Source organism: Adiantum capillus-veneris, chromosome 28 (genome assembly GCF_014529385.1).
Source record: "Adiantum capillus-veneris isolate H3 chromosome 28, ASM1452938v2, whole genome shotgun sequence".
NCBI lineage: Eukaryota > Viridiplantae > Streptophyta > Polypodiopsida > Polypodiales > Pteridaceae > Adiantum > Adiantum capillus-veneris.
This window is the reverse complement of record NC_140958.1, coordinates 51,224,102-51,243,030: the sequence shown is the minus strand read 5'-3', so window position 1 is coordinate 51,243,030 and position 18,929 is coordinate 51,224,102.

Genomic DNA, 18,929 nt, shown 5'->3' with positions numbered 1-18,929 from the left:
AAGGTTCTCATCAATTCGGTAGTCATGAGAAGCTCCTACCTCATGTTTATGTTAAGGAAGTAGACGTGTAATTTGAAGTTGGAGCAGGGGGTTCTAATAAGTATGTTGACACATGTGAGTGCGCAAATGCAGTGCATGTACGGAGAGTGAGAAGGGGGGAGAGAGAGAGAGAGAACACAGGATGTGGGTGGAGTAGCTCAACACAATGTGTGTGAGAGCTCTCATTCTTCTAATTGGTAAAGAATAAGGTGTGAACAAGTAATGGGTGGTCAGATATCTCTGGCGCGTGTGATCAGGGTAAGAGGTACACAGTTTTTAACCCAATAATCTCCCACTAAAAGGCGGATGTACCGATAAGTGGTACTACTATGGAACCTAGTAGTATGTACAGTAGGTAAGGGAGGAAACTTGTCTCAACCTATGTCCATTGGCCCTCTTGAATTCAATGCATGTTGTCGTGTAGGCTCTAGTGGTATGCGAAAGCGTATGTCCATGCCAGAATCAACATGCATATTGTGCAATATCGTGTAATGATTTGCACCGCTCCATGATGCATCATGCTAGTATCAATCATCGCACAACTGACAACCTAAACTGCATACTCTCCCACTGCACCTGCTATGTCGAGTCTCAACACTAAGAGGTCTCTCAAACCTTGCATGCACATCAAGCGAAGTGTCATGTTGCTCATTAGCAAAGTGTACTCGCATAGATTGCGAATGTTTGCATGGCAATGGACTCACACATACTATGGTATCTCTTATACCAAGAATATAGAGAACAAACGAGCACCAAGATGACCTCGCGCTATCACAAGCGAACCTCTCCTCATCAAGTAAGAATCATCAATTGAACATGACACCCATGATCTCTAAATTGCGAAATGGAGATCAAACTCCTACAAGCATCAAACACATACTGAACATCATGGAGTACAAGCATACTCCCACTGGCAAAACGCAAATAAATGTCACCCACACCATGAACACCATCTTGTCTCATAGCAGAAAACGTGTTAAATCACTCCCTACGAGGACGAACTGTCATTGCAAGATGCCATAACTGAGTGTAAAATGAGTCTAGAGATTAGCCCACACTGATCTGCCCACACAAAGTGTAAATATAACCGCTCACCACAATGCTAAAGAAAACCAGCTAATCAAACACCTACTTCCACCAAAACTATGGCACACATCGCATAAAGCACATAACCGTTTGTCAAAATCAAGAACCAATCATGCATAAATTGTGACCATATGCAATGAGAGTGCAAGCATAATGACCATCCGCGCAGGCAGAAGTCAAAATTTGGCTAAAATAACTTTAGTCCCTATCACAAATCACATAAAACCTGACAAAAATCTGGCAGAGTCCCCTTTGTAATTGGAACAAGATGTCGCCAAAAACCCAAGGAGACAAACAATGCTAAAACACTATGACACAATGCAAAACACAATGGTTAAAAATGTATTTATAGAGAGAGCAAAAGGGTGTAGCGTTTATAAAAAGTAGAATGTGAAGATATACATAGTAGCTATGAGGTTGCTTTGAACCTTTGAGCACCTCAATAGAGAGGTCAAATTCAAAAAGTACTAGAAAGAAGTTGATAGGTGCTCTATACATTATAAATAAATAAGTTGAGAGAGAGAGGGAGAGGGAGAGAGAGGTGAAGTTTTAATGTCGTAGGAACAATTTCAAGATACCTCAAAGATTTATCCTACAAGTCTTGAACCTTAAAGTCAATTTCACTTGTCAAAAAACATTCTACTTTTCCTGTTTTCTTGCCTTATTTTAAGTCCCTCTCTCCAATATTTGCAAGGAATTCTTGTGATCTATCTATAAGCATGTGTTGCATAGGCTTGGCAGTAGCCTGGGCCCTCCACTCTCGCCCCCTCGTTGCTAGAAGGGGCCAAAAACTACCATTTGCATAAAATGTCTATAAAATCTCCTTTTAAAATGAGCAAGATTTCAAGCTTGCCTTGAAGGAAATTGATAGGTTTTTGCATATCTCAGTTTAAAAGCCTCACAAACTCTTTGAAAATCTTTGGAAAGTATTAATGTTTTCATGTTTCCATTGGTTAGCATCAAATATGGTGCACTAGTGCATTTGCTTATGTGAATGACAAGGGTAATGAGGTGATTATATTTGCTAAACGAGCGGTGTCAAATTATGGTTCTTGAGGTATCCATGTCCATACAAAGTTCATGTTGTTAGTCTTGGTGTTTATAGCCCTTCGAAGCCTTCACCACACCTACTTCGATATTTCTAGGCTTGAACCACAAGAGTGCACCACCCAAATTTTATCAATACACCAAGTTTTAAGGCTTGTTGGAAGAGCCTTGTAGGTCACTCCCTAAGTCTAAGGGGGTTGGGTATGGAAAAATCCAAACTATGCCCAGCTACTATTACCAAAACTGCCAAAAGACTAATTTTAGACACCCCTGACTTCAACACAAAAATTTGACCCCTTAAACATTGTTTTTTGAAAAACCCAATCTGTAAAATAAGCTAGGGTATAAATTTGAGCAATGCCCTCTAAAATTGTAGAAATTTTGAGTCAAAATGTGAAGGTTATGTCTATTTTAGTGCTTGACCCTCAAATCGTCTCCAAATGCACAAATTATTTTTACACATATATCAAATTTTCATCCACCACTCAGCCTAAATGGTACATGGGATGCCCAACAAGGCTAAGAGTGTAAAATATAACTCTTAAATCGTTTCTAACTGCTCAAATTGTTTCTAACAGCTCAGTCGGTTTCTAAAAATGTACACTTTGGCATGCCCCTTGGGATAAATGTCACCTTCTAATTCTACTATTGACGGTCTTAAATTTTTTCTAAATTTAGGTCAAATTCAGAAGGTAAGCTTGCTCTTATGTCTGATGAAGATTGAGAAAAGCTTGATGCTTTGGCAAAGTCTACAATTGCATTTGGCACAATCTTTTTGCTTGTCTGAGGTGCAAGGCGTTGCCAAAGTCATTCTTGAGACTACAGAAGTGCTCAAAACTTAGATACTTGGAAACAATCTAAACTTAAGTCATTTTTTAAAGAAGTAGAGTTCGGGCCTAAAATCGGTTGCAAAGCAGCCCTAGGGGACTCAAGGTTGGAAACGACTCAATATTCTATGGTTTTGGCCCTAAAGTTGGTTCAAGCAGTTTCCAAACCTAGAGTCAATTTTCACTTATGGGAAAATATATGTCTCTGAGGCCTCTAGCAATCCTTGACCCATTCCCAATTGCAAAAAGGAGGCCTATTTTAGAAACAATTTGAGCTCATTTTTGGATTAGCCATTTTTTGAGAATTTCGGGTTTCTCATGTATCCCAAGCGTCTCTAGAAGTCTTTAGCGGTTACATACACAAAGGTCTGCTTTGTTTACCTCAGGTTGTTCCTAGCTCCTTGTCATTGTTGCTTATTCCATTTTGTCAAGGTTTGTCTAGTCATCGTTTACTTGAAGTACATAGTGGTCTTGCACGAGTTCCCCATTTACCTCTGGTCATCAAAATTTTCATCATGTATGTAAAGTGGCTCAATTGCATGGGTAGCAGTTTCATGTTGACCTGTTGTACATGTTTATCTCAGCATGTTGCATTTATTTACTTATGTTTCGTAGAGATTCTTATCATTTTGAGTAGTGAAGAAGAAGAAGCATCTTTCACCCTCCATTTCCATTGTGCGATCTTGGTTGTGTGTGTGGTTGTAAAAGCTCAAGTTCTCTCCTTCTTTATCTTTTTACATGGTAACAAAGCCTAGTTATGGATAAGGAAATGTGAGCAACAAGTAGAAGTCGTGTGACAAAATCAATTGAGGGTAAGGGTTTTGTTATTCTCTTCCCTTTTATGTTGGCAATACATCCACCCCTGGAATTTTAAAAGATGTTGTAAAACAATCTTTGATTTTGGCAATTCTATGAGGGATTGTGTGATTTGGCATTTTGTTCAATCCTTTGGACTACATCTTTTTGTAGCCAAGTCTCCATTTCAAATACATTCTAACCATTGTTTTGATGTTAGAGTGTGTTCACATGCAAGAACATGAAATTGATGTTTCATCTCTTATCTTGGTGTTGCAAAAGCTTGGTCAGTGTTTCAATTTTCATAGCTACTGTACAGTAGTGTGAAACATTGTATTGGGTGCATGTATGCACATTAAGGCCATAGGTTGGTCACATGCAAGAACACTAAATTCATGTTTCATCTCTTATCTTGGTGTTGCAAGAAGCTCAATCAGTGTTTCAATTTTCACATTATGCACATCAAGGCCATAGGCTGGATTAGTAGCTACATGCTATTTTTATATGTTGTCAATTTTATGCAAATTTCTAATTTGTGCAACAAGTGCTCGATCTACTTTATCTAGTTGCACAATTCATGAAGAGTGTATCTATGGTGAAGATGCATCTTCTCAAGCCACTCACTTGGTCAAATTGAGTGTCTACACTCTATATCAACAAAACAAGCACAAATATTCATCAATCAAGTATGTAATCCAAAGATATGCATGTGCACACACTCAAGAGAGCACATACACAAATAATGGAAAGATCATTTCTCTCTACACTCACATAATTATCCACAAAGTGTCAGAGGCATACTTGCAATGCTAGAAATAAAGAACAAACACACACACACACACACACACACACACACACACACACACACACACACACACACACACACACACACTTAATAGCGCATAGAAGAAAGTCAAGAAGGAAAGAAGATCTTCATGCATCCATATAGAGTACAAACCAAGCTTGCAAGCTATGGAAGCTTGAAAATGTAACCAAGGAGAGGAGAGATCTTGCTTAGAGATTTATGTCTAATGTCCTTTCACATTCTACAAAGTGACTTTCTATACCCAAGGTGGAAAAGTAGTTTTCCAGGTAGACAAGTATTGAAATAAGTATTTTAATTATAAGTTATAAAATTAGGAACTTAGAAGATACAAATTTGACCTTATGCGATCTTACTCTAATATAACAACATTACATTCGACAACTTACTTTGACCTCTCAAGAAAAATTAATGTAATTTTGTGCAATGTCCGCACTATAACACCTTTATCTCCATATCTACAATTGATAGCTCCAATGAGGGGACAAAATTTTGTACTTACTTTACTCCTCTTCCTTGCTCCACTAAACTTTTACAGGAACACCATGCACATCTTCAAAGTTGATTGCCACCAACTCACCACTTTGACTACGTCTTTAACATTGTCCCAAGGTTTTAAATATGGGTCACTAAATAATGCGTTTAGACTTCACATAGTATATTTGGTCAAGACACTCCACTTTGGTCATCCTTATCCTCTTTTATTATGGTTTTTAAAGCTTTGGATGCTTTGATCACTTTGACTAGGCTTGACCAAAACCCTAATTGGCATGTGTAACACATGACAAGCTAAAGCTTTGATACAAAAGTTTAGCAATGCTCATACAGTGAAAATTTTAACACCTAAGTGAAATTTTTTACATATAATACACATTCTATTTGCTTGTGCTAGATACTTTGTTGATTTTTGTGGCACCTAATATCTTTTTTGTGTGCAAACTCACAATGGTGAGTGAATTATATTAGCAAATCTAATAAATTACAATTCTTAGTCATGCTCATGATTAGCCATGACGTCTTCTAGAAACCCCATATACAACGGCTAGTAGGGGCCACCCCAGGACACTAAGAAGGGATTCAAAAAGAGTCTTACCTGACCATAGTCATGCTCATGATTAGCCATGACGTCTCCTAGAAACCCCAGATACAACGGCTAGCAGGGGCCACCCCAGGACATTAAGAAGGGATTCAAAAAGAGTCTACCTAACCATTCCTTGACCTGAGCAAGACTATAATAGCTAACCAGTTGTTCAGCACCAATCATCATGTTTCATTCGTCAAATTTCATCCGTTTCCTAATGGAAACCATCGCTTTCCTTGATTTCTTGTAGAACTTCGTGTTTTAGGGCGTTCTCAAAGATATGATAGTTTCTGGTTTGAAGTAGTAATAACTAACAATTTGTGTTTCGATAATTAGTGCTTGACTCTTGAATACCTTCCCACATAGGAATAGATTGTTCTTAAAGAACCCTATCTTCTAGGTCTTTTGAACCCACTTGCAAATTTTCCTTTCTAGTATGTAGGTAGTCGAAAATTTCTTGACTAAGTGAGGGAGGTCCTCACTGGATGATCTGCATTGGGAGCACTTATCTAGTCTGATAAATTTGGCTAGGATCTTCACGCCAGTAGCAAAGGCACTCCAGAGGACCTTCCACAGAAAAATCTCCATCCCAAATACTGGGGGTGCCAAATGTTCCTCATGATCGTCCTCCATCTTGATTCCGACCATTTATTACCCCACTATTTGTTTAGGGGAAGAAACCAATCATGTGATACCATTAGCGTGTTATAAACGTCCTTGGTTTTAGGAAATGTCTACTCGTGGGCCAAGGCCACACTTTCCACTCAAATCTGGATTCACAATCAGGTAGCCAACAACTGTCTAGCCTATCTAAAGCTCTATTGAGAAGCAATAACTCTCCCCATTCCAAACTAGCTCACCATTTATGCCTCCAAGCTTCAGTCTAGACCACTACGGGGCAAATTAACTTGTTGTGCATCTCCAGTCCTTTCCATTTGGCCACCTTGCAAGTGCATTTTGGCATTTTCCATCAAGGCCTTCGTCATAATAGCACAAGCTTGTTCTTGCTTTGAGATTTCCACCACAAACTTAGCACCCTGGGCTTTTGCATGAGTACTAGGGTTGAGGATCTTGATACCGCCTTGCTCTATAGGTCTTGCAATAGAATCCCATCCTGCCCAGTGCCAAGGTGTCAAATTTTAGTGTTGTTTTTCCATAAGAATATTTTCACCAATTTCAAAAACTCTTTTTAGTTGCATCTGGTCAATTTAAGCAGTAGCCTAATAAAGGCAATGAAAGGGAGCATAAATGAGTTGACCACTTTCACTCTACTTGGGAACTTAGGCAAAGCACATACTACCACCTCTACATCTTGCTCCTTACCTTATCCAAGACCCAAAGGAGTCTTTGTTTGTGGGTAACATCCACCCCCAGAGGGACCCCCAAGTGTTTGAAAATATTCTCTTTTGTCACAATCTCTCTGAACCACATTGTCAGATCGAATGAGTCATTTTTATATAGAGAAATTACTCTTGATTTTTCAATATTCTTTGACCCTGAAGCAATGGAGAATGTATTCACAATTTCAAGATCTTTCCTAATTACTTGAGGGCAAGCTTTGAGGAATAAGAGGGAATCATCTGCAAATAGCTTTGCAACAAGTTGGTCATTGTTGGGTAGAGACATACCTTGGATCTCCTCTATTGTAGCACTGTCTTTGAGCAATGTCAGCAAAGGATGGGATCCGATGGTGAAAATTAGTGGGGCAAGAGGGCATCCTTGCTTGATTGATCTTTTGAATTCGAATGCCCCCACAATTTTTTCATTGAAAAGTAGCTCAGATTGGTTGCCCGCTCCAAGGGTATTGATCAAATGACACATCCCTAGCCCAAAGCTTAGCGATTTCATCACATCTTCAATCAATGACCATGTAATCCTATCATAAAATTTATCTAAATCCAATTGCAGTAGAATACACTCCTGCTTAGTGCTTGATGCATATTCTATGCTAAGCATTGTTGTCAGAATGTATCATAGATATACCTTCGCCTGATAAATCCATGTTGGTGGGGAGTGATGACTATTGTCTAGGATGGGAGAGAGCCCGAGGGCAACAATTTTGGCAGTGATTGTTTATGAACATGAGCATCTATTAGCTATGAGCACAGGGTTCATCTTGTCTTATCTTTTGATGTATGTGAAGCAAGGCTTCAATTTTGATATATCACATAGAAGCTTTCAAAGTTTGGAATATTTTATGAGTATACAAACTTGAGGGAAAGTTTGCAGCATGTCTGAATGTTTTTTCGCAAGAGGCTGGTATGAACCAAGCCAAGAGGGCATGCATGGTCCATACAACAACTCTCAGCTATGAGCCAGATTCAAGCCCAGACGACAAAATCAGATTGCACTTCACTCTCAAGTGAGATTTTACTTCTAAGTTTTATCTTGCCACAGTTTTGCAACAAGGTTAGAAAATTTCAAGTTATTTTTTGTTTCTTTTGTGTCTTTTATTTTATCATTGGACAAGATCTTCCGCTTTGCAAAAAGCAAAGTACTTTGCAGGCCATATGAGAAGCAAGGCTTCTAACCTCGTATCGAGGTACTGGTCATTGACTTGGAAAAAAGATCAATGACAGATAGGTTTGGGGCATTGGAAATAACAGGATGTAAGCTCATAGTTTTTGCTTGGCAATGTCAAATTGTGATGTATCTATGCTAGTACAAATTGTGAAAGGCCCGTATGACATTGTCTCATACTATTGAGACTGTAATCGAAGCTAAGGGCTTACCTCTGTTTTTTTATATGCATGCATGGCATCCAATAAGATGGGATTAATTCCACTAATCATTGTTTACACTTCCACTATAACACCAGCTCCAATTGATGTTAGTATATTTTCTTGTGATTGTTGTATATGCCTACAGCGGTGGGCATTTTACATCATTGGCTCTATGCACAAGATGCGACTAGTACAAATGATGCTTTCTATAGGTAGCAAGTATGCATGGCCTTGTTATCAAGGAACTAATTCATGGGATGACATGAATAGACTAAGAGAGCCTCCAAGCAGGTAATCTCTTGTTCAGATACCAATGAAAAACTAGTATGACTACATTCTTTGTACTAGATGCGACTAGTACAAATGATGCTTTCTATAGGTAGCAAGTATGCATAGCCTTGTTATCAAGGAACTAATTCATGGGATGACATGAATAGACTAAGAGAGCCTCCAAGCAGGTAATCTCTTGTTCAGATACCAATGAAAAACTAGTATGACTACATTCTTTTGGGCGTTGGGAATCTTTCTCTTCTTTTCATAGGGAGATATGATTTTTTCAAGGTCTAGTTGTGAATAAGATTCCAACTTGAGAAGATTTGTTGCTTAGCATTGGTTGTAGTTCAAGGGTATGACCCAGCTAATACAATTTCACTCTATATGTGTTGAGAGTCATAGAACGGCCTCTTCACATCTGTACTCTTAAGGAAAAATCTGCCAAGGGATAGAGAATACGTCAACTTGAGGCTAACTTATATTTCTATTTGTGCACTAAGAAATACACTCTCTATTGTGTGCCTTGAGCTTCTTCATCTTCTCCAAGTTGTGTGTGCATCCCAACAACCCTAATTTCGACAATTGGTATTGGAGCAGGTTGCATGCTCTCAGGAATAATTGCGAGCATCATCAGCACCTCCTACTTACTGTCTTCAAATTGGGTGTGCTTTGGTGAGCTTCAGTAGGTCAAGTAATACTTTGGGTAAGCTTATGGAGCTTGGTGTGCTCAAAAGTTTGATTTGAGCTCATTTTGGCCTTTGTTTCCGCTACAAGCAATATTCTGCAAGTAATTCTATCCTTTTCTGCAAAATTTTATCGATGTAATTTTCTATAGATTAGATGTCTTACAATCCTCTTCAGGCGATTGTTGTACATAGCACGTGCTAGTCCTACTTTGTTTTTCCTCTTTTGGAGCAATTTTCACATTAGGTGCAGTCATTTGCGATGGATCATAGCAACATAGATGTTTTCAAGATGTTTGTTGCTATGGACAAATTGGATGGGGATGATTACCCAACGTGGTCTTACATAATGACGCATGTTATTGTGTCAAAGAACATTTTGAATGTCATGCAAGGCATTGGTGTATGTCCGCCTTTGTGGATACAAGCTTTGTTGAGGATGTTGAAGCTTCTAGTAGGTTTGTGATGCTAGAGTTATTTTGCCTACAATTGAGTAATCTTGTTGGGATGTTAGAGATGCACATGCTCATGCATTGATTGCATTATCTGTGAAGCATACTATTACTCCTCACATTCACTCAGTAGAATCAACAAAATAGGCTTGGGATACTTTGCACAAGGCAAACATTGCATTTTTGCCTAAAGAGATGGAGTCAAAGATTATGCAAGAGGAAGATTAAATGAACTCTTTTCTTGATGGTATCAAGGCTATCAATGAGAAACTCATTTCTATATGTGAAATTATTTCTGGCAATTCACTTGTGCAAACTGTTTTCCATGTGTTGGTGGACTCTTACCAGACTTTTGTTAGTACTTGGAGCCTTATGACCCAAGGAAAACCTCAAGCTATTAAATTTTATGCATTATGCACATTGCTATTATAGGAGTCACTTTCAAGAAATAACAAGGCTAAACAACATGCAGTTGAACATGCTTATGTTACTACTCAAAGAAAAGGTGGTAATAGCAATGTAGGCACTTCTCATGGTTGTTTGTGAGTGGCAAATCACATGTGCCTATTGAAAAAGGCAAGAAGAAGATACATTTTCATTATTGCAAGGCCAATTATCACTTGATAAAGTAATGGGCCTAAGTTGAAGGAAAAGAAGCCAAGAAGAAAGGGGCTGGATCTACCACTATTGTAGCTATTGAAGAATCTTTTGTTTATAAAGATTGTGATGATGTATATGCACAATGGGCATTTAGTGTAGAGTGTATTTGTGATCCTTCTGACCATGATGCATGTATGTCAATTATCGCAAAGTCACATGTTTGGTACTTTGATAGTGGTGCTACAAAGCACATTTCTTTGCATCGTGATTTGCCTCAGGGTTGTCCCTCACGGGAATACGCTCATTTCTGCCAACAATGTCTCTTATCCGATCAAGGGAGTTGGAAAGATTGTTCCAATTGCTACAAATGGTGGTTCTTTCACACTTGGTGATGCACTTTATTACCAGGGATAAAAAAGAATCTTTTGTGTATATCTACACTTGCAAGACTTAGTCTTGTTGTCACATTTGTGGATAACAATTGTACAATGACAAGTGTGGGCAAATGAAATTGTGGATTGAAAGGATGTTTCAAATGCCAAACTTTGGCATGCACACTATGGACATCTAAATTGTGCTAGTTTGCTATGTTTGCAAAAATATGATATGGTTGCTTCTTTGCCACCTCTTGAAGCACCTTCTAAGCATGTGTGTAAGGGCTTTATTCTGGGTAAGAACAAACATTCAAAGTTTCCAAAGGATGGTTTAGTAAGGGCTACATGCAAGTTGCAACTTGTGCATAGTGATGTTTGTGGACCTATGCGAATTCCATCCCTGGACAATTACTTGTACTTCATGACTTTCATTGGTGATTACTCCACGTATGCATTTGTGTATCCGCTTAAATTTAGGTCCAAAGTGTTTATGTGTTTCAAGGAATTTGGTTAACTGAAAATGTCTCTAAATGTACGATGGGTACCCTCGTTCAAATCGAGGGGCCGGGGGGGAGGCGTATATGTCTCATGAATTTAATGCATTTCTAGCTAGTCATGGGATAAAACTAATGTATAATTCCATATAAACCTTAAAAAATTCGTGTCCCTGAAAGAAAAACGGGTCTCTTATAGAGATGGTAGGATGTATGGTCAAGAGTCAAGCTTTATCATATTCATTTTGGCTTGAGGCTATGATGTGTACTACTTATATACTTAACAGGTGTCCTACCAAAGTGTCGCACTCTATGACTCCTTATAAAGCATGGCATGATCACAAGCCATCTATTGATCACATGCACGTTTTTTGTTGTTTAGCATATGCTTTGGTGCCACAAACACAACACAAAAAATTGGATGATAAGGCTATCACATGCAATTTTGTTGGTTACAGCCTTGAAACGAAAGATTACATGTTATACCATCTGCAAAAAAATATATCTTGGTTTCACTAGATGTACTTGGGAAAAATTATGTTCATACCTTTTTCATCATGTACCAAAGATAGTAATGTAATCTCATAAGATATTTATGACACTTTTTTGCCTCTTTTTGAAGGTGGAAACTTGAATGTAAGTTCGAATGAGTCACATGTACATCATATGGGTGTTTCTAAAAGTGTTATGGATCAGTCTATTATTGATGCATATGTACATGATGTGGAAAGGGCTAAGAATGAAGAGGCTAGGGGTATGCCAAAATGACTAGTGTACACTTTGCTGGATGGTAAATTGGATGCATAATTGTACTCATTGGTTCTTGCCATGCATCATATGCATCATATTGTTAAGCTTTGGCTATTTCTAGCGTAGGTGATGAAGAGGAACCTCTTTGTTTTGATGAAGCATAGAATTAAGAAAAGTGGAAAGCTACAATGCAATCAGAATGTGATGCACTTATAGAAAATGAAACATGGACATTATTTGATTTGCCTCCTGGGAAAGGCCATCAGTACAAAGTGGGTTTACAAGTTGAAATATAAGTTGGATGGTGAACTTGAATACTACAAGGCTAGACCTATTTCAAAAGGTTATCCACAGCACAAAGGTAATAATGACTATGAAGAGGCTTTTTCTCCCACTTTTTGTATGACTATTGATTTTTTAATATGTGCATTGATAGCTCATTTTGGATGGAATGTCCATCAATTTAACATTGTTACCACTGTGATATATTTGCAAAAGTAGATGTAATGTAGCCTCGTGGTTTTTTCTAGAAAGGACAAGAAAAAAAAGTGTACAAATGCAAGAAAGCTTTGTATGGGTTGAGCAGTCTCCTTGTGCTTGGTATGAAAAAGCTGATACTCAGTTGGTTCTTAATAGTCCAAGCATTTGTGGGGGTAATGTATTTCTCGTTGTTGTTTTGTATGTAGATTATCTTTTGATATTGGTCAAAATGAGATGCACATTTCTCAATTCAAGGCTAAATTTAATTCTACTTTCAAGATGAAATACTTGAGGTTTTTCCATGATTACTTGGGCATACACTTTTAGCAATGTGATGGAGGTATTTCTTTGTGTCAAGCAAGGAACAAAGAGACATTATTATGTAAGTTTGGACTTGAGGGCTGTAAACATATTGCTACTCCAATGGAACACGTTTGAAATTGACTCTTCATGATGCTGAAAATCTTGTTGATGTCACTCTTTATCTGTTGTTGGATGTGTTATTTATGTATGCAATACAAGGTTAGATATTTAGTTTGCAGTCTCACTCATCAATAAATTTATGCATAGCCCAGCATCAAAGCATTGGTAGGCTGTTAAAAGGATGTATTTCTACTTGAGTGGCACTTTATATCTTGGGTTGTTTTATCCCAAGTGAGAATCATTGTCGTTGGATTTGCATACGTTGTTGGACTTAGTAGTTGTTATGACAGGCATGTCCACATGTGGTTTTTGTTTCATGCTCGACAGCTCATGCATATCATGGTTGAGCAAGAAGCAACCTATTATGGACACTTCAAGTTGTGAAGTTGAGTATAGGTTAGTCTTCATATCTATGGTTTAGTTTGTATGGCTCTTATGGTTGATTTGGGTATTGGATAGGACACTACCAACACCATCTACATTGATATAGTCAGAGTGCATTGGTAGATGCAAGGAACCCAACTTTTCAAGCTCACACAAAGCACATTGAGGTACATTATCACTATGTTATGAAGAGACTCTCCGTAGGAAAGATCAGCTTGTCTTATGTGCTAACACAAGACAACCTTGTAGATCTATTTACAAACACATTTCTTGTGAGACATTCAAAAAGATTTGGGCTTTCTTCCCTTTGTGAATTGATCATGTGCGCAGGGCATGGAACTTTCCTATACACTATGTGCCTTATCTCGCTCACCACATCACTCCCAAGGGGGATTTTCTACCATATATATGGTAGTGATGTGTGTGAACACAATTAGGACTCTCGAGCCACTTTTTCCCTCACTAGGAGGTCTTTTCCGCATGCATTGAATATGCGCCCATCACTCTAGGGCTAACTTATCTTTCTCTTTTTGCACTAAGCAATACACTCTCTGTTGTGTGTCTTGAGCTTCTTCATCTTCTCCAAGTTGTGTGCGCATCCGTGCAACCCTTATTCCAACATAATTGTAGCTTGTAGAGCAAGACTTCTCGCTCTCAAAAGGCTCACTTCTCTCCTCTCTCTGTCTCTCTCTCTCTCTCTCTCTCTCTCTCTCTCTCTCTCTCTCTCTCTCTCACACACACACACACACACACACATCTCCATAGCTTCTATGCTCCTCTATGGCTCTCTTTGAGCTCTACACATCTATGGTATCGCTTTCATGTTTTTATAGTGTCAACTAGTTTCTACAAAAAGCTTCTATAGAGAAGCTTATACATGTTTTTGAAGAACTCTGTATGTTTTTGTGATATTCTCTCTAGGAGGAAGAAAAGATGACAAAGATGGAAGAAGATGATGCTTCTTCAAGCAGATGACTCTATGAGTCTATGATTATGGAAGGCCAAAATTATTGGCTCGATCAAAGAAGGCCATTATGTTGTCATGATGGAAAAGCTACCTTATTGACAAGATGATGTATCATGATTGTATTTACCTTCATTATAAGCTTCCATAATACAAAATCTCAAAAAGAGGGGGCGGGGGGGGGGGGCATTTTATCCCTCAACACTGTGTCATCTCTCTTTTTCTACATATGGTTAAGTGATTATGTTATGAATCTCTTATTTTGATTATTTTCAAATGATGGTGGCATTCGATAAGTCAAATTATGTTACAAGTAAAGTAACACCTTCTATCTTTAAAACATATCTAGAATGCCTACTGCAAGTGTGGCTATGAAAACATCATTAAAAGGCTGGTAGAATCACAAAAGAATACATTTTTATGCATTATTTTATATTCAAACTAAAAGGCTTGTAGGTTCCACGTGAGGTAGGTTTTCCATAAACATTCCATTATAGTTTATGAAAGAATATGATGCTGGTAAATAGAAAATCTTTACTATCCACAATAGATGCTTGACCTTGACAATTTGTCATTTTTGGCTAAATACAACATCACATCAACTTAAGAATATTACCATAACAAATTATATCAAATTTTCCATCACCTTCAATTTGAAGATAATCTTTACCTTTAAGCTCAATAAAGAACTCATGCATGATCAAGCCTATTAAGAGTAATCAATTTCAACCTTGAAAGGCTACTTTTATGTGTTTAAAGTTAGCAACCTAGTGTTAACACTAGAGAGGCAAAAATTCGTATAGAGCTTGCTACTAGTCTCTAAATTAATGGAGAGAAGTTGTAATACGAAAAACCGCTTACAAGATTTCTAGGGACTCCAACAAAATTTTTCAAAGTGAGAATCACCTAGAAACAGCCTCAAAGTGAGAAGGATAGCTCATGAACATATTTTGTAGAAGAAATATTGAAAATACCCCTGGAATTTGTGAAAATTCCCAACATACCACAATACTTTCTTTCCCTAGATTGCTTCCATTATCACACAGTCGATTCTTTGCAATACTAAGAATTCATTTATAAACGTATTATAGGAAAATTATAGCCATGTTAGACCAAGAAATATGGCATTTGCATGTGCATGAAAGGGTTAAGGTGGATACATAATGAGGCATTCATGATGAAAGAGGATTTTTGCATTGTAGTGATCTTGTGAGTACAAATGGCCTTTTATATAAGCATAAGAAAGAAGCTTGTACTATCAATGATGTATACTTGAGGGTTGACCTTCCACATGCCACCACATGGGGCTTCACAAATCACATGGTCTTCACATGGCTTGCCCACCTAGTCTATGACTAGACCAGAGGGTGTATCCATGGTCGAGCAATCTAGACTCTCACACTGACAACCCTCCCTCCCCTTAAATTTGATTTCTTGTTTACTCCCCTTGTTATCATATCATGCATACATATTTTTTGGTATACTCATTAATCATAAGTTTTAGGTTTTCTCACAACCAAGGGTTTTAAATTTTCCCATAGCTTGGTTCTACTAATGAGCTCATAGAATTGTTGTGAATTTTCAACACAGAATCTGTGAACAATGATGCGGATATAATTGTGGAAACAAACACAGAGGGGAGCAACGTGGAGGACACATTGGATGATCATGAGGATGTATTCCTAGAGGGAGAGCTCTTCATAGATATAGGTATTTATGCTAAGTTGTGCCAAGATGAGAGGGAGGCTACATAAGGTTCCAATTCATTGTATTGCAGTGCATTTGCCACTAGTACAACTAGCTAAATGTATTTTTATGTAATGAAGAATATCTTCTTTGTTTTTTGCTAGTTATTTTTTTGTATTAAGGTTAAAGTTTCTATGATTGTTTCTTGGTGCAATGGAAAGTGATTTACACAATGTTTACTCGTTGACCATGCAGGTGAGACATCTCATATAGTTTGCTTCTTTCTTCAGTTTTGTGCCCTTTCTTCTTTGTGCACACAGATGGCAAGTGATAGATAGGAGGATCAAGATGCTTGGTATGCATCTTTGGGGATGTAGGCAAAAGGCTTGCCAAAGGGCATACCCAATTTTCATCCCCGTCTCAATACTCACCCCCGTTGTGTTCCATATCCTCGAAGCGATTTAAGTCATTGGTGTCAAACCGTATTTTACGTGATCTATGGGGGCTACATTACTCTAGTGATGGTGGAGGAAGATGTTGTGGAAGTGGCCGCTTGATGGATCCACTCCACCTTGTAGCCATAGAGTGCTTTTACCCCTTTTGTCCCTTGCTACTCCCACACTTGCCACAACTTTGCTATCTACTGCATGTTCTGTTCAATTGTCATACACTCCTTGGCTCGCCTCTCCTTAATCATTTCTTCACACAAAAGGTAACCCATGGCTTCACACCACAAGATACCCATTTTGACACCCGTGTGATTACTTCTTGCTTTTAGTGTGATTAGCAAAAAGGGGGTTCTTACTGTATAGACCATGCAAACCGATCAATGGTAAACTTCTCATTGATAGCATACACAAATTTTTCTCCTAGGTCTTTTGCCATCACATCATGAAGAAATGGTGTGAAAGTGACTCAGGGTTGAAGGATTGTGCCATATGTCTTTTTCATGAGAGGTTCCTTGTGTCGAGAGTAGAGGACTGCTTCTCCAATAAGTGGATGACAACAAGGATGCACAATTACTACAAACACAAGAGATTGAATGAATTAGGCAAGCATGTTTGGTGCAACAAAGAAGATTGGAAGCACATTAAAGATACACAACACACCTGCCCTAACACGTGGAGCCAACAAAAAGAGGTTGTGAGGCACGAGTGGGGGAAGGAGTTTGCATCATCTTGGTAGCCACAAGCGGGAAACATTTGAGGAAGATTTTGTTAAGTGTTATTTCATTACTCTAATTGTTATAGTTTCATCAAATTATCAATTGCGCGTTCTAATATATTTGTTGTGTTTACTGCTTCCAATAGGTCATCATCACTCGAAGGGAGTAGTTCATGCTTGAGTGCAAATATGGCACAAAAAAAGGTATCCATCTGCTGATCTCGAGAGGTTGTGATGTAGAGATGGATTGATGAGCTATTCTAACTCTGAACACAGTTTACATTGATGTTACTTTGGTTTTTTAATTCACTATTGTTTTCTAAAGTGGGCAACATTTGAGAAATATTTTTTAAAGTGTTATTTCATTATTCTAATTGTTAAAGTTTTATCAAATTTGCGATTGCGCATCTAATCTTTTTGCTGTGTTTATTGCTTCTAATAGGTCATAATCACTAGAAAGGAGTCGTTCATGCTTGAGTGAGTAGATGGCTCAAAGAAAGGTCTCCATCTCGTGATTAAGAGGTTGTGACATAGAGGTGGATTGATAAGCTATTTTAACTCTGAACACAGTTTACATTGATGTTACTTTGGTTTTTTAATTCACTATTGTTTTCTTAATTTTCTCTGTTATCACTTTATTCATTTACAAAACCCATTCAATCTCCACCTACAATGGGAAGATCTATCATCGAAGAGTAGCACATTATGGTGCTTACATATAGTCTTGTATCTTTAGGCACATGTGTACTTATTAGTGAGATGACACCCACATTCCATATTGTAATTGAACATTCAACTCTTTATGAATATGGCTTGGTACTTTGCCATTGGCATACTCATTGTATTATACAACATTAAAGTAATCAAATATAAAGTTTGGTCAAGTCTCATGTCGTTTTAACGTTTTGAAGTTCGGTGTTCTTTCATACATCCTCTTGAGGGAAAGCCTCATTTTCTACTATGGCTTATTGGGTGGCCATCCCCAAACTTTTTCACATATAGGCAATAGTATAAGCATTGATAAATAATTTTTTTGCAACATTGATATAAGTGTTTCTATCACGATTGGTGATACCATCTGTGATAGTGATTGTAATAGCAATGCTTATATTGACTACGTTATTGACACTCTAATGCCAATGGTCGCACGATGAGAACACTGACATCATAGGAATGAAAATTTAAGTTCAGTAGCATCAATATATGCATTTAAAGTTTTAAGAGTCCTGCATAGTTTGAGCTGAGGTGGCCCCTTTATTTTGATCCTACCGCTATATATGGTATGGATGTAGACCACATGGCTGTCTTATAAACCCACATTGTCACAGTCTGGGCAAGGTGTCCAATCTACTAAGAATCTATTCCACTTATAGTTTCTCATCATGTTTTAGTGGGATGCTTCTTTCATGTATGATACCTGTGGCACATTGTCTTACAACAAGGTGTAGACTATGGCTTATGTTGGTCATGGAAAAGGGCACAATTTTCCATTAAGCGTGCGAGATCCCTTCTCAACAAGGTTGTATGATATGTTATTTGCAAAAGGTTTTATACATGAATAGTGGCCAAATTGTGTGTTCATCCTCATTATTCAAACATATAATTCATTGATACATCACTATTTCTCACAAACTCATATATCCTCTAGCAAATTGATTAATAACTACATTTATCGATATAGTTATTGATTCGAAAAAAATTCTACAAAACCTCTAGATTTTTGCTTTGATAGTATCACTCATTGTTTGCAATCTACAAGAACCCAATCAAGGAAAGGTAGA